The sequence below is a fragment of the Phaenicophaeus curvirostris genome, chromosome 5 (genome assembly GCF_032191515.1).
Source record: "Phaenicophaeus curvirostris isolate KB17595 chromosome 5, BPBGC_Pcur_1.0, whole genome shotgun sequence".
Lineage (NCBI taxonomy): Eukaryota > Metazoa > Chordata > Aves > Cuculiformes > Cuculidae > Phaenicophaeus > Phaenicophaeus curvirostris.
This window is the reverse complement of record NC_091396.1, coordinates 33,647,651-33,665,463: the sequence shown is the minus strand read 5'-3', so window position 1 is coordinate 33,665,463 and position 17,813 is coordinate 33,647,651.

The following is a 17,813-nucleotide window of genomic DNA, read 5'->3' as shown; positions in this document are numbered from 1 at the left end:
ACAGCAGAAAAGCACAAATCTCTTTTGGAAGGCAGATAATAGGATGTGATAGTGCCTGTGGCAGGAAAGAGGGGGCAAACACGCTTTTATACAGTTAACTGAATTCTGGGGGCTTGCCTCCCCATCCTGAGTTGGCAAGGAATGTGTTGCTGTACCATTCCCAAAGGGCTGGTAGCAGCTCAAAGCAGTAAGTCCCACCTGTGGATGTAACAAGCTGCCATAGGAAGGTTCAAACAATAGTGCAGATTAGGTTTAATGGACAGCATTGGCAAACGAATTCAGCGGGCATCCTAAGCAAGCACTGTCTGATAGTAGTTCAGCTGGATGAGGTTACTGGGAAGCACTGATGTGGAGCCCAGGATGCGCCACCACTGGCCCGGCATGCAGGCACACACAGAAAGATGTGACGTATAGAGAAAACGAGCACACTGCCTTTTCTTCTGTCACGCTTGAAAGCACATGGACAAAACCTCAAGCTTTTCATCTTGATGATAGAGGAGAATTACCCATGTGGAAGGAACAAATTCACAGTCTTTCCATCAGAGTTTCATTTTCCCGAGAGTTCAGCCACTGCCCTGAAGGTCTCACCCTGCCCTCTTCTCCATTACCAAAGCAGCGAGCGTTATTCAGCACGCTCTTCCCTACGTGGTTCGGAGGTGCCTGCCTGCCCGATATCCACCCATTCCCTTGCATGCAGCAACAATTGCCGAACAGCACAGCTGCCAGGATGAAAGGACACGGAGGGAATGGGTAGAAGGCTAGCTTTTCAGATCTGCATAATTTTTGCGATGCAGTTTAAGATTTCCAGAAAATTCTTGAGGCGGGAAAGGGTAAAATTGATAAAGGATAAGATGGTTTTCAAATACAGCCAACAAGCATCTTAAAAAGGAAACCTAACTTTGTGTGCCTCCACCTCTGGGCAAAATGTTCTTGGCTCGGTTTCAAAGGTGCAGGGAAATTCATGGTTGGGTATCTCTGAAAACTGGTCTCAGGGTGCCTGCAGCAATGTGACCAGAAAAAGGTGTCCATTTTGAAAACATCATCTTAATTTTTTTTTATTATTATTTTGTTATTCCCTATCAATGAGCACTCCCTAGGGAGCTCAGGGATTCATCCAGAACTCATCTTTCACCCTATGCACTGCCTGAGGCAAAAATCCTTCTAAGAGAAATATGTCACCTTGGCTGTGGATTTCAACAGCACCTGGTTTGCACTGACTGCTGCCACAGGAGAGACTCCCACCCATTTCCTCACACTGCTCCCTCGCCCAGTGTTGCGTGAGCCCACGAAGTAGCTTCTGGAGTTGAGATCACCGCCTGCCCTCTTCCACCATCAGCTATTGCTTCCCCTGCTCTAGGGCAGCCCTGTAACCTCAGTCCCGGTGTCCAGAGGTGCCGAGTCTCCTTGTGTCCTCAGAAACCCATGCCAGGATGCAGAGCAGCTCTAGGCAACCCGCTAATTAAAAAGGTGAGAATGGTTCCAACAGAAGACCAAGTTAGGACCTTCTGCAAAGCATGTCATAGGGTGATTTTTAATTAATTGTTTAATTAGTATTAATTGCACACAGTAGGAGGTCAGAATTCAGCCTGTAAATGCTCAGTCAGCCAGGAAGCAGGAGTTCTCTGACCATTCTGGAAACCCCGGCTGGTGCAGGACAGAAGGGGATTTGCACTTGATGTCACAGCGGTGGGGACAACAGGTGATTGAAACGCCAGGTGTTTTATTGTTTTCTGGGACAGAACGAGGAGGACAAGGAGTGCAAGAAGCTCAGTCAGGGAGCCACTGGGCGGCTGTGCAGGGTGCACTGAGGCGGTTTCAGCAGGGATTTCTCCCCAGGCAGCTGTGGGCAAGGCTGTCCCACTGCCAAGTCCTTCCTCTGGATATTTAAACTTAGGGGATTAAATGCAGCCTTTCCCTCTGGGGTTTTCTTTCAGTCAGACGTGTTATCTTCAAGCATAGGGGTAATATTCTATGTGTGTATGTCATAAAGTACCCCCCCCACCCCAGACAGAGTGTTGTCTGCATCACTGCATAGCGTCTAACGTGTTATAATAATAAAGACGACCCCAACTCATTCTTGTATCACCGGAGGACCTGGGGGAGACTCGGGGGGGACTCGGCTCCGTGCTCTGTCGCCACCTGCCGGTGGGAGGGTGTCCCCGTCACCCTCATGGTGAAGAGATTCCTCCTAATGTCCGGTCTAAATCTGCCCCTATCCAGTTTGTACCCATTCCACCTCGTCCTGTCGCCACAAGCCCTTGTAAACAGCCCCTCCCCAGCTTTCTTGTAGCCTCTTCAAGGTGCTGGAAGGTGGCTGTAAGGTCTCCCTGCAGCCTTCTCTTCTCCAGTCTGAACAAGCCCAACTCTCTGCCTGTCCTCGTATGGGAGGTGCTCCAGCCTTCTGTCCATCTTTGTAGCCCTCCTCTGGACCTGTTACAACTGTTCCATATACTTATTTTGAGGATTCCAGAAGTGGACACAGTAGTCCAGGTAGGGTCTCACAAGAGCAGAACAGAGGAGCAGAATCCCCTCCCTCACCCTGCTGGCCATGCTTCTTTCGATGCAGCTGAGGACACGGTTGGCCTTCTGGGCTGCGAGCGCACACCTGCTGGCTTATATTGAGCTTCTCATCAACCAACACCCCCAAGTCCTTCTCCACAGGGCTGTTCTCAATATAGGGATAGTTGGGTTGAAAGTCAGTTGCACACATCTTCTGTTACGGTGGTTGCCAGGCTCAGCCGCACCCCTAAAGCTCTCTGTGATTCTTCTAAAACAAAACTAACTTGCACTCTTTGAAACTGGTCTGCAAATTCCTACAACCATGAAAGATTTATCTGGTAGTATTTTTTGAAAGATTTCACAGCATAAAGCTCTATGGAAGCTTCATTTTAAACTGAGAATTTCCACCACACAACACTTAATTACATCCAACAAAGTGTCCTCATAAGCCATGAAACCTGAGCTGGCTTACAAAGGGAAGCATGCACACGGTAAGCCTTTGTGCTTCCTTGGCATTGCATTCAGCCCCTGGCCCAAACATGCAGTGACTCTCAATTTGTCTCTTTACAGTTTAGCAAGTTCTGACATAAACACAACTGTGCACCTGCATGGGTTAGGCCCTCTGCTAATTAGAGCTAATAGAGATTTTTCTTCAGCTGAAATAAACAGAAACCTTGGATCCGAAAAATGTGAGCGGCACCTGAGCTGTTCCTAGGAAGCATCATGGTGATGCACCTCTAAGAAGTCAGAGGAGAAAGGGACTACACATGGCCATAGACTTGTTATGGGCTCTCTGTTGGAGGGGTGCTAAGACTTAGCCCCAAATCATGTCTCTGAGACACTGGCTGTGCATGCTTTCATATAATCCTGAGACAGGGTGAGCTTGGACAATTATTCCTTAAAACAAAGATATAAACACTGGGTTGTTTTACCAGAAAAACACATGTGTAGTGGAATAGCAAATGGTGTTCTTAGGGCAGTGGTTGCATACCTTAGCTGTATTCAGTTCAGGCATTAGTTCAAAGAAACAGTTTTCTTTTTGGTGCAACTCCACTAAGCACCTTAAGACTTTTTTTTTCTAATTTTTTGTTGAAGCTGAACCCACTCCCACCCTTACAACACGTTGAATTCAAGCCTGATGTTTCTGTAAAAGGTGCTTGTCTCCTCTCAGCCTTGATTTTTTTTCTCATAAGGACAAATTAACATTAGAGTAAACTTTCTTGCACAGGACTGGGCAAAATCCCCCTACTTGCAGGAGGTTATGCTCTCATGGGTTTGTGATTGGGTCATGTCTTTCGACTTCTGCAGAAGAGATAGCAGGTTTTAGACACCAGCAGCTGTGCTACTCCTCAAGCTCATATTCACCCCTCCCAGAGACCAAAATCTCTGAGTACTGTCCTGAATTTCCAGTAGCTATTTACTCCATTATCACAAAATCAATCACAGATGGTGCCTCTGATGCTAGCAGGTTGGAAAAAAAATCTCTTGGTTTATATCATAAGCACATTTGATCTGGACTGACTGGGTGGAATCGTGACAGCCTGTCATCTTGTCATTGGTACAGAAACACTTTCCTGACTGCAGCTAACATTTGGGCGAGGATGAACATTTTCCTTTAAATAGCAAACTTCAGCCTTAAATAGTTACACTTTGCCCTTGCTGTTTGGCTCTGTTGCATGCTGAAGACTTAGCTCTTAGCAACATGAAATCCCATCCTAATTAGCTTGTGTTGAACAATACCACTTTGCACCACTTTCATAATGCCAGGCTCCTATTCTAGGGCTACAGAGGAGGGGAACATTTCATATCAAGCTCAATGCAGTTCAAGACTCTGTCTGTGAAATGTGATTGTATTTTTTTTTAACTGTAAAGTAGTCCTGTGTGTTAAATGTGAGCCACTCTGTGTGAGTAAAAGTCACACTCAAAAAATTAAAGACTTAACCAAATGTAGCTGTGTATAAGCACACAAAACTGCTGTAAGAAGTTCCAGAAAATTCAGCAGTGTCATTAATTCAACATAAATGGCACATGCTGGACATAAAACTTGTGTGTAAGTGGTTAGATGGTATAATTCATTCCAATCTGACACGCAGCTGGAGAGAAAAATGAGTATCATTTACTCACCGGGGTGTCAGTGAGCACGTATGAAATAGAACAATTCTCATACACACAAATAAGCCATCTTCTGCATTTGCATCAACACTTTTAAAATCACCTAAGACTTTCAGTACCAAATGTAGCTCTATCTAAGACTATACAGCTCTTCAAAAAGAAGTAAAATCTTGACATACGTGACCATCTCTCTCTAATAGCTGCGGTTTCATGTCTCATGGCAACAGTAGTGTGTTTTCTGATGATAAAAATTCCACCTTTGGTTATAGGACTGCTTATTTGATCTGTTGTTAGGAACTTTTCATGAACATACAGACAGACATACAAATATTGAAGAGTAAGTAATAAGAGACCTTACACTGAAATCTTCAAAATGTTGACCTAACAGTATGACCATCTTAATATACAGGCCTGGTTTTTGTTTTGTTTTTTTTCTTTTTTTGTAATGCAGGCCTGGAGAATCACTTGCAGAAAGCGTCAAGAGCCATGCACTTCCCTACAATAAAAAATAAACAAGATGACACATGTGGATCTGCCCACCATAAATGCCAGTGTCTAATGATTGTCAGTCACACATGTAAGTTTTGCATTCGGTCCTTTATTTATGCTGCCATAAATATTTTCCTCCTCTTACAGGACAGTCCCTGAATTGAGGGAAAGTCTCTTTTCTGGAGCCATCTGAAGATATGTAGAGTGATGAGGCCTTTTTACAATATATTTCACTTACTAGCCTTGAAATTTTGATCTAATTTCCATCTCATAAATCTAATCCCCAAGAACTTTATTCATAACAATGAAGACAGTATGATGACTCCAAGTAGGTTCATTTGCTTTGAATTCTAGTGCTTTATGGCTATATAGAATTCCATCATTTTCTGTACATTGTAAAGTTGTACAAACAACATGCTCACATTCTTTACAAAAAGTCTTTATATCTTCTAAAGTGAACAAAAGAACCCCTTCTTGAATTGGTTTTGGTGCCTATTTTGAAGGGAAAGCTCCACTATCATATGACACATTCCAATGACTGTAGGTAAGAATAAAGCAACCTGAAAAAAACCTTTGCTCAAAACGGTTTGCTGAGGCAAACCAAAGACTGCAAAGTCAAGTGGATATCGGAGCCACTGTAAATTGGATTGGTCTTGGTCCTGAAATGTATTAATCAGCTAAGCTTTATTTTTCAGTTCTCTGTGCCCATAAAGCCCTGGAGGCAGCAATTGAAATTTGTTGAGATAATTCCAATATGTTTTGGTCTTTCAAACTCAATGGCATGCAAAGTGCAAGTATGAAGCTCACAAGTATACCCCTTGACCTCCTGCTCTGTGTGGATGACAGGCAGTGCTGTGTAGCTGTTCCATTTGCTATAAATGGCAGAGGTAAAAGAGAGCATGTGCTCAGCCAGCTCTGGGGGCTGAACAGGGGCTAATTGGTGGAGGCTGCTTCCACATGAAATTGTTGGAAATTACCCAATGTCAAAGAGCTCCTGTCAATGACAGAGTTTGTATTTGTTACTCAGCTTGGTAACGTACTTTTTTTGAAATTATTACCTTTGGATACCCAGATACCAGCATGGACAAAAGTCACAGCTGAGCTCTTCTGGTGCTATGAGAATTTACTGCAGATTATTTTCTCTCCCTCTGTCATCCAGCAGGTGGGGGGAGATCAACACAAACAGTGAAACATAAGGCTACTGAGTGGATTGCTCCCCAGGGATGCCTGATTTGCTTGTGCACAACTCCTCAGGACATATCCGATTGCCCTCATTTTCATACAACTATCTGTTGGTGTCAGGGAACATGACAGCAGCAGTTTTTCTCTCTTGGAAAGAAAGGAGTTGGGTGTCGCAGTGTCAATATTCATGGATGACAACAAAGGGACACAAGAACTGCCGAACAATGTCTGCACCTAGGAATTGCCTGTTGGTGTTAAGGGACTGCTGTCAGCAGCGGGGGAACTGTGTGGACATCGAGTCACCTACCTGCATCTTTTCGCTAGTTGTTTTCCCATCAGTTTTAGCATTTCGAGTTACCTCTGTAAACATAACTTCCTGGGACATCCAGAAGAAGTTGTTCTGATGTGCCAAAAATGCCCTAGAAAAAAGATTATTAGCGTAAGTCTAGTGAATTTGCTCTGCCAGAAAGTGTCAACTTGACTGCTCAGCTGCCCACCTGGTAATGAACTTTGGTCATTTTTCTTTACCCTGATCATGGGGCAAGGGCACTGAGAATCCAGGAAATGTTAAAATTGGGAGAGAGAGAAAGCTAACAGACCTGTTGTAGTATAAGGTAGAAGTGAGGGACAACATAGTTTGACTATGGAAGCAAGGCTTGTGAATTTCTAGTTTTATTTGCCACGGTGATGTTTGCATGTAAGTAACAGCTAAAGGTTTGCAGAATTCTGAGCACACAAATATTTTATAGTCACTGCAATACAGTTATTAGTGGTGGTTCATGCCTCGGAATATGTTAGTGAAACAGCTTATTTGGGAAGATGTACTATTTCTTTGTCCTCTGGTCTTATTAGGGGGTTGAGAAGAACATCAGTTGATGGTTAAGTCTGTACCTCTAAGTCTGACTAGTACAGAACCCTTAATTGCTTGTGTTAGTATAGCTATCCCTTAAGAAAAAAGCCTACTGAAAATGTAGCTGACTCCAAAAGGATATTATATGTTGATGCGATCTTTGACTGTATTAAACTATGATAGAACATTTCTCCCTAAGTTACAATAAAAATTAAAATTGCTTTGAATCAAAAAGCAACCATAGCAAAATTTGGTACAGGCACTTTCAATCTCAAATTCCCCTTCAATTAATTTGTATTTTTCTCCTGGAAGGGTATAAAAGAGGGATTTAGCTTGCATTTGCAAAGGCAGCTATGGAAAAAGCTTCTGAAAGCATTTGATGGCATAGGTGTGATAGAGATCAAATGGTGAAAGAAGTGAGATTTACTTATGAATCAGAGCCTAATTTAGGCTTCTTTTGGACTCTCATTTGACCAGTTTAGGTAGCTAGTCATGTAGCTAGTCAGGGTCTTATGAAACAGAAAGTGCCTAGTTTGACCATCAGTCTGGGATTATTTTGCCTGACTTCAGCTATCCAGAAGTCAAGAAATAAGTCTAAACAACTCATTTGTCTCCATCTTAATGGAGACAGGGGAACTTGTTCCATCTCCTTAGGGTGGAGTGAATCACCATCCAGACGTGCTCACCTGTCACAGCTGAGCAAATAGGGAATTACAGCAGACAGAAAGCAAAGAATCATGCTGTTACGGTAGGCAGAGAATAGCCAATACTGAATGAAGTTACTGGGTTGTCGATGTGAGTATATCATATTAAGAAACTGGGACAACCCTCCTTGTTTGCAGCACTGTTAAGAACTGCATCAGTCCATACATGAAGAGCCACAAGTAACTGTGCAGATAACTTGCGTAGCTGGGGACCCGAGAGGTGCATCAGATCCTTTGTTCAAGTTGTAGATCACTTGATCTATTTTTGTACTTATATCTCTGAGGTTGATTTCTCATTACCAGCGTCAGTTACACTAGTTGTAACTGAAAGCTTTGTACGATGACTAGGATTATTTGGTATCCGAATCATCATTGCTGGTCTCTTCTAGAATTAAAAGTCCTATAAATTATGGTTTTAAAGTTCACTGGGGTGGATATTGTTAATTTGACATTTGTAGTCAGTGTAAAAATATCTGATAATTATAGATTATGACAGGAAGTCTCATTTCTTTTGGACACGTCATGCACTAAACATTCTAATGTACTGGATCCCATGAAATTCTTCACAAAAAGTCTCTTTAAACACTTTCTAAAATGAAAACTTGCTCTTTAGACAATATCATGTCAGACTATGCTGGGACTATGCCTAATGACACAGAGTTTTGCTGTGTAAGATACAGATGAATATTTGATGAAGTAGTTATTTATTTAGTGTATCTGTAGAGACAGATAGTCTCTTTTACGTGGCTCTTTTTAGTCATCAAAAAGATTTGGAGCCATTTGGCTCCTACCCTATCTGACCCACTGATGTTTGTTGGGACCATGTGTTTGTTGTGTGACTGCTACAGGGACAGTGACAAGATCTGCAAGAAAAAGAAGGAAAGAAAAAAAGCTACTTTTAAAAAAGAATGTAGCAATCTCCTTGTTTATCACTTTGATGTGTTCTTCATTACATTCATGTACATGGCAGCTGAAACAGATGACGTTTGGTGTTGCTTGTCCAGGCTTCTGGGTATTAACTTCAATCCCGTATGACAACCTGCAGACAAACTTCCCTGTGCCTGAGGCTCTCTGCTTAAATAGGGGAAATATTCATGTGTAATGCATTCTGAAAGTGATATAACAAAAATAAATTAACAGTGAAATATCATTGAAGATACTCAGCAAACAATGCAAAAGACTCCTGTTTCTAGTGGAACTGTTGTATAATTCAGCCTTATGGACAAACTGAGCCAACGTTACAGAGATCAAAGAAAAGAGGCATTCTTCAGCTCTTTATACATGGCTGCTAAGAGCAGAGGTAGCAGCACAAACCTAAAGATATTTATTGTTAAGAAGAAAATTCATCTAACCAGCATTCTGAAACCTGCTGGAATAATTTGTACAGTAAAAGAGAGAAAAAGAGGACTACAATAAGGAGGTGGTGTAAGCCGGATATGCTCTTTGTTAAGGACAACTACTAAGTATTTTGGAATTATTAACTCAGATCCACAGGTGCTTTAATGCATAATGGCTTAATGTACTAGGTAATAATAAAGCATAAGAAACATCTCTCAGAGACCACAGAACAGGACAAAACACAGCAAGGCTGAGTAAGAGAAGCTCAGACAGAAAAATATGAAAGGTAACTGGAAGCTGTTTAAGAGTCTTTGGATTAAAAAAAATATCCCTATTTCATAAGCATAACAGGAAACAATGTTGCTTAAAATGCCATCCTGAGTCAATGTATGAAGTGAAGGCATAGTTAGAAAATAAAAAGCCTACCCAGCAAATGGATAAAAAGGGATAAAAAAAAAAAAAATCAATATAAATTAGAAGCTGTATAATGTAAAAATAGACCAAACAAAAGACAATAGAGGAAAATCATTGGCTGGCAGGGCTTAAGACAATAAAATGAGTTGAGAGTATATTAAGAACAACAGAAGTTTTACAAGAGTACATACTGCTGCTTGATGCAGCTTATAAAATGATAATGTTGCAGAAAAGACAAATATTCAATAAGTATTTCTGTTCTGCATTTGGAAAGGAGAAAGGTGATGCATTTATATCACATGGGCTGATGAAAAATTTTCCACTCCATTAGTGACCAGGATGAATGTAAAGTACGTACTGTGGGTAAATATCTTCAAATCAGCATGTCTGGATAGCTTACATGGGAATACTAATAGAGCTTATTTAACTGATCTCTGGCCTGCTGATACTGATATTTAATAAATCCTGTAATAGTGAGGCAATATCAGAATACTAGAGGAGTGTCCTATGCCAATATTATAAATGGCAAAGTCAATAGTCCCAATAGATGTACACCAGCAAGGCTAAAAAAAATATTAACTGATAGAGAATTCTCTGACAAACAATAAGAAAATGTAGGGATTTATTTTCTAGAATCAAAATAATCTTGACAAAAAAACCCACAACCTGTCAAGAATAATTTAAGCATGGTTGCCATGAGCAGGAAGATGACTAGAGATGCTCTTAACTTCTGTGGTTCTGTAAAGAGATAACATGTTTACCAATACATAGTCCTCACTGGACAGGAGTGAATATATGTATGGGGTGTGAATTTCTGCTTGACTTCATTTCTTAAACTGTTTTCTAAATGGATGTTTCTTTGTGAATAGCATCCAGGTCAGGGCAGTGTCAGGTCTTTGTACCTGGTAACTTCCATTCACTGAGAGAAACATAAGACAAGAGCATGGTTGAAGCCTAAGAAATACAATTCAACCAAGTTTGTCTGCTGGACATAAAGCAAAAAGAATAAAGTCATGTTGCCAGTGACTTGCAAAAGCCATGGAAGTAGGACTGTATTGAATTTTAAATTTAGTGCTATTCAACCTTTTCATCATTGCCCTAGAAATAAGTAGAAACTCATTACTAATTGAAATATGTTGGTACTAGGAAGCCTGGTGGAATGGTGATGATGAGGGGAAAGCACTTACATAGAGCAGGTTGGATCACCTAGCAGATCAGACACATTCAAGTAAAAAGTGTTTTACTACAGCCAAATGCAAAGTTATGCATGTGGGAACCAGATAGGAGATTAGGAGATATGTAATCAGAAACTCTGCCCTGGAAAACTGCTCTGAAATGGATCAGGGTCGTCTGAGTATGGAGCAGTTTCACACCAGGGAGATACTGTGGCAGAAAGGGTGAAATCAATCCTTGATGGCGTAACCAAGGGAATACTGAGTAGAAGTACCAGGTTGCTTTTCTTTCCTTAGTGGTACTCATGAGACTAATCATATGCAGAATATTTATTTTCAAAGGCTGTTGAGAAGCTGGGGAAGGTGCAAAAGAAGCTTAGTAATTATTCAAGCTCTAAAGAAAATGCCTTATTGTAGAAGACTTACAATGCTCAACCTTTCTGACTCACTGAAAAGGAGATGACTTGATTTATGGCTTGATTAATGAATTGATACTGTTGGAGGCATAAAACACTAGCAGAAAAGGGCTCTGAGCAGGCTAAGTTGTACTGAGGACTGAGTGCAAAAATTATAAAGCCAGACAAATTCATGTGAAGAATGAGGCACAGAAAATGAATAACCACTAGAACAAGATAATGTGGTGAATTCTTCATCTTCTTATGTCTTCATATCAAGATTAGACGTTTTTCTTATCAGCCTACAGCTAACTACAAATTGTCAAGCATGAGTTACAGCATTTAATAGTGGAATATATCCACGAAAATTAATGGTCTATGATATCTAAGAGGTCATTCTAGGTGATAGTGATCTCTGAGATCCATTATGCTATAAGAGAAATATATTTATTATTATGGTTATGTCAATAAGTGGTAGATAAACATGCAACTTTCCCTCTGTTCTCCCCTTTAAGTGCTGCCATTTAATGATAATAAGATGAATTAAAGTTGTCAAGATAATAATGAAAGAAACTTGAGGACTGTAAAAGTCCATGATTGATTTTCTGTCTTTAGATATTCCAGGAGATGGTCACTTTACCAGGTAGTCTGCCTTAATACATGGGAAATATAAGTTACTGAGTGACTTCTTTTCCCCTGCTTTGTTCCTCTTTCTAGAAACTTCTTTCTCTGGCTGTGACATGTAGCTATGGTAAGTAAGTAAGTAAACCAACCCTACAATATTGTCACAGGAGGCAATATTTTTAACATTATTTTGACGCCAGAATATGGGAAACTCCTTTGCCAAAATGATATTTGATATTTGGCTCACCAAAATTAATAGGCATGAACTGCTGCTAATATGATCTTGAGAATCCCTGTAGAAGCAACCTGCATATCTGGGTGCCTAAATGATTTTAAGAATTGAGCTGTGAGAACTTTCTTCCTGTATAATCCTAAAGCACTTTGGAGACTCCACAGCTTTAAGACAAAGCATGGGTGTCGCTGAAAGTGCACAGCTTTTCAAAACAAAGGTTTAAGAAAGAAACTGAAGAATCTCATCACTAATACAACTTCAGGGGAAATTCAGGGAATGAAGAATGGAGAAGGGCAGAGTTTATAACTTGTATTTATAGTAGACAGTTTATATGACAGATTTCGTCACTTCTCTTGATGCTTCAGCAATGTTTGTGAACAGTTTTTGTTCACCTCAGATATTTTTGTTATTCAAAAAGCTCTTGGCCTGTGGAATGTTCTTGAGCAGCTCATTGGCAATAATTGACACATGGAAGTAGAGAGTCAAACCATGATTTTTCACTCTGAATTGCTTTTATATATTCCTTTGACTCACCTACTTTCTATGTAATTTAAGTTCTCAGATGAACACTTTTTCAACTTCATTCATGCTCTTTAACTGCTCTGAACATTCTTAATTTATGTTTTTTGATATGGTAATCTTTGTCTTTTCCATCAGTTCCCCTCATCTATTCCTCTCCTCTCCCTGGTTTATTATCACTACTTGCCTAATACTTGAAAGTTGTATTGTAAGTGACCTCGAGCAGACACTTGTCATTTTACTGTTGTGCAGAGCACTTTGCACACATGTAGTCTTGTATAAATAAAAACTACATCTCCAGAAATAATCTTTCAATTATATTTTGCAGCATAATATGTATGACACTGTATGAAATATAGTTATTTATTATAATTATCCCAGCTCTGGTACTGACATTCAAATGCATTTTAGATAGATCATGTGCCTTCTCGGTCACAGTTTCTTTGCTAGCTCAGAATTACAAGATGTGTCAGTGAAGTGCTAGCATTGGGTTGTTTGGCATGCTAGAAACCATTCAAATGTAACACCTCTCTGCTTATACTCCTTTCTCCTGACGTGTCTCAAAGCCTTTAGCAAAGGAAATGTGTTGCCTCTTTTACAGCTGAGGAAACAGAGAAACAGAGAAGTGAATTTGAGGGCATTGAGAAGGTCTGAAGCATGTCTGTGAACACAACCTGAGTTCCCAGGGATCCAGTCGCTGGGCATTTTTAATGGGCAACACTTCTCCAAAAAATATACTATTGGATCGAGTTGGACTGCACGTGTCCACATAGCCACTTGTCCCTCCCCAAACCAACTTCTGTGTTTTGTTAAACCTGGTAACCCCCTCCCTTCCTGAAAACAGAGTTGCCTTCAAACCGTTCAGTATGTGTAACTTCCACTAATATACTATTTGCTTTTCTTCTGCCTGTGAATCCAGAATACAAACCTTGAGAGATTCCTTTATTTATTTTTATTAAAAACTTGAGCAAATACAGGCTTACTTAGTCAGACCTCAGTCACAAATCTTGTTTGCTTCAGCAGTCTGTTCTGAAGGACCCATCTGGTTTCTAATCCACAGGAAAGCAAAGGTGGCAGGAGGTAGTGGAGGATACTAGCGCTCTGCTGAGTTTATCGGAGATGATCCCTGAACAACATCCGAAAGGTAACTCAAAAGCTTTGACAGCCTCTGTGAAAATGTCTTGCTAACATTCATTCCCATGAACACCTCAAATGGGAACACCCCTGGACAGGACTTTCCTAAACAAGCTACTCTGACAGTAGGAAATGCTTTGTTGCATGGTACTTCGGTAGCATCTCTCAGGAGTGAAAGTTTCCTCTCTGCCATGCCTGATTTCAGAGCCAAGCTCTCAGCGACCTGTAAGTTATGGCTGGTACATATTACACAAAAACATCCTAAAGGAAAGCAGATACTGTAAAGCTAAATTCTCATGCAAACTGAACTATTACAATTTATATCTAGAGGAAAGAATATGCTCTCAGGGAATACGGAAATTATTTCAACAATTCGAGAGAGAAAGGCCTGAGTTTTCAAAAACAGTTCTAGCTTCCTTGGGGATTGCTGCCCTGCCTTTAATGTTTGAGGGTGATCAAAAGAACAGCACCTTACTGGCAGAGACTGGCACATGCACAGTTAAATCAACAAATGTTTAGAGGGCTTCAACTTCAAGCAGATATGCGCTAAGAACCTGCATAGACCTTACTCCTGCCTCAGTCCTTTTGTGAATCAAGCACTTTGTCAGGAGTGATAAGTATAGCATTACTGTGAAGCCACAAAAACAACCTAAATGATAGAGCCTACAGGGGGAAAAAAGCCCCTGCTACAAGTAAAAGAGAGAAATAAGGAACCTGTCAAACCAGGCTCCTTCAACTTGAAGGAAATATTTTTGTAATTTTCCTTCATATTTTCCTCAATAATCTCACTGAACAAGTGAAGGCAGTGAAAATCCATGGCTTGTGTTTTTTCTATCCTCACCAAAACGAAAAGAAGAAAAGGAAGCAATTTCCATGTTATTGCATGAAGATCAATGCAAGCTGACCTGAGAAAGCATGTGATTGGTGCTATTCTTCAAAATGCACTTCCTGCTTCAGGGCTTTGAAGAACACCTGTCATCACAGTGACTGAGGGCCTCCTCAAATAAAGAAGAAATTAGTTCCTTCTTTAACTTCTTTGCAAGACTCAGGATTGTTCTTTGTTCCTCAATTTCCTGATAGAGAAGCCTGTGTATTGGATGTACATCTGTGAGGAGTTTATTAAACAAACACAGAGCACCTCCTCTCTATTCTATGAACCCAGGGAAATGCAGCTCCAAATTCCCAGTCACAGGACCCGCTCAAGCTAACAGGAGAGAAGAAGCCGAACCTGCCTAACAGTGGAAAACCCTGATTTCAGCTTGGGAGGTTTTTTAAAAAAATGTGATGAAGTTTTCCATGATAGGCATCTCCTTCAGTGTAGTGGCTGGCTGGAGTCAGATTGAACCAGGGCTGGGAAAAAAAAAAGGAGTGTTATAAGGTGAGATTCCCATTTCATCTCTTGCAGAACCCCTTAGTGTGTAGACAGTGAGGGGGGAAATTAGGGTAAAGGTTTTTTTTTAATGAGTCAGGTGGTTAGATCCTGTTCTGCAAAGCTGGTTCCCATTCCCCATTAGTTCTTAAGCAATGTCAGACAAGTCACTTGGACTAAACTGGTAAGACTAATGGAGGTTCCTGATTTTCCAGGTGCTCCTTCTTTTCTAGACTGGGGATGGACTTACAGAGGGATAAACATCCACAACTGGAATGTAAATACAAGGAGCCATATAAAACTAAATTATCTGGGGAAAGAGAGATGCCATGAATCTCAGATTTATTATTCCTTTTAAGTGTAACATCTTCAAACCCCAGCCTACAGAATGAGATCTTACCTCACTGGGAATGACTACACTGGCAGTAATATTTGTGATACACTCAGATGACAGTGCAATGACCATATTAAAGAGTTCCTGAAGAAATAAGTCATTCTTTTTTCAGTATTATAATTGTGCCATAAATAAAACACAATTTATGGGGAGGGAATAAGTTCTGTCCGACACAAAATGGTTGAGTGAGGATCCAGCTTGGGTATTGCTGCACTGCACTCCTTAGTGTGCCCAGATACAAAAGTATAGCAGCAAGCAAATATGATTATGCTGCTTTCCAAGATGTTTCCATACAGTCAGGTACGATGCTGTAACCAAAGGAAGAATTCCTTCCAGAGCCAGTTAGGATAGTGCAGAGATATCTAAGCTGTCTTTAGGCACACATATAGAGGAACTAGATCAGGTGTTAAATGTGATCTGTGTTATTCCAGACAAAGGCAGCACATGCATGACAGGGCTACAAGGCCATTAATAAGATCAGCATCATCTCCTGTGCCTATTTGCATGTGGCTGCAGAGGGGCTAGAGCATGCTTAGGTCACTGCAAACTCTCTTCCTGTGTACAAGCCTGGATGCTCTGCAAAGAACTGTGCTTGCTCCTTGTCACCAGGCCTCAGAGAACTCAAGCCTCCTAGCGAATGCCAGACAAAAGGGCAGTTCTAGAAATCCTTTCCTTTGTCCTTGAGATTCATCCTACTTCCACTTCCACCACATTATAATCTCAATCCCATTGGCTTTCTTTTCTCTTTCATTACTAGCTTGGGCTGAAAATAGTAAGGCTGGATAGAAAAATAACAGCTTTTCTGGACCAGCTAATGCAGCTGTGGAGAGCTGAACAAGCTCTGAGGTGTACAGCACCACCACCAGGTGCTCGCCCTGACATTTCTCCCTCCTGCCTGTCCCCTCAGTTCAGTACAGCGTTTGTCTTCATCCCCCTCACCCCTGCTTCACTGCCTCCTCCTTCCTCCCTTCTCATTCTGAGAGCCCTCTCCTTTCCTCTCTCTCCTCCTCCTCCCTCTCTCTGCTTCAGGAAAATAGAGATTTATATATTCCCTACATGTGCTTCTCGTTTTTTCTGGTCCATCTCTGGCTGTTGATTTATCCTTCTCATAGGTGAGTATCTCTTAGCTGTCTTCTTCCTTTCTCTTTGACCTTTCCTCTGCTCCTTGTAAGGCATTCTCTCCTCTCATGCTGTGAAATGTTCATGCTGTCTCATACTGTGAAATGATCTCTCTCACGCTCCCTTTCGACTATGTCTCGAGCATAGTCCTCAGTACTTTCTAAAAGATTTTATTTCACTATAAATACATAAGCACTGCATTAGGCTGCTGTCCTCTGTAGCTGCCTGGCTGGATATGGTATTTTAAAGGTGCACCTTGGAACATCAAAGACACCTTAGCTGTTTGAGCGTTTTCCTTCTCGGCTGTGTTAAAATATATATAAAACAATCGTGTCTTTTTTTCATCCAGCTTGAGGTCACCAGCACGTGCGATGCTGTCCTAGCTTGCACAGCTTGGTTGCTGAGGTAGGGATAGCTGTGTGTTATTCTCCATTTCCCCTTTAAAATGCTCCATCTTTCTGCTACTCCAGCCCTGGCAGTGAAATTGTGCAATCAGGTGACTCTGTGACAGGCTGGTTTGCTGCATTGTGGCATCCTCAGAGCAGCCACAGCAGTCTGTACACAGAGCTCCCCGAGCGAACACTGATGGAACGCCAGCCAGTCACTCCCGGGTTACACTGAGCTGTGCTAAGCCGCGGCGTTTTCTGAGTGCGCAGCATCTGCTGGCCTTGATTCGGGGCTGAGGGAGCAGCCTGTCAGGAGAACACCTGCCTCTGAGAGAGCCGCTGTGCCAGACATCTTGAGATTCCTTCCTTACAGCTGCCTAAGGGCCTACACAGCTCCAATGCCGCCTCATCATTGGGACCATTTATTATTGGTATCTGAAATGCTGAGTCACGAAACAGAGGTCATAAAAACATCCTTATTCTGCTAAAAACATTAGCTCATCATTTCTGGTACTACAGAAGGCAGGAGAGACCAGGAAACCTGGTGCCTGTGAGAAAGAAAATATGGACTGCATCGGAGGCTTGGGAAGAGCAGAGCCCAGAGTCAGTAGCTCATTAGGAAAGGCAGGGTGCTGCTGAAACACAGGTTCCTGTGCTTGGGATCAGTTGCCACTTCCAAGTTTATGTCACTTGAAGCTGCCATTTTGCCCTACAATACTTTGATTTCTCTCTGTAATGGAACGAAACTACAGATCTCCCTCACTTGTGTCTGGACTGTAAGGCACTTCAGAGGCATTGACTGGCTGATCCGTGCTGCGGAGCTGCTGTGGCTTCCATCTCGCGGGGGAAGTCAGAGGTGCAGAGGGGTCATTGGAACTCTG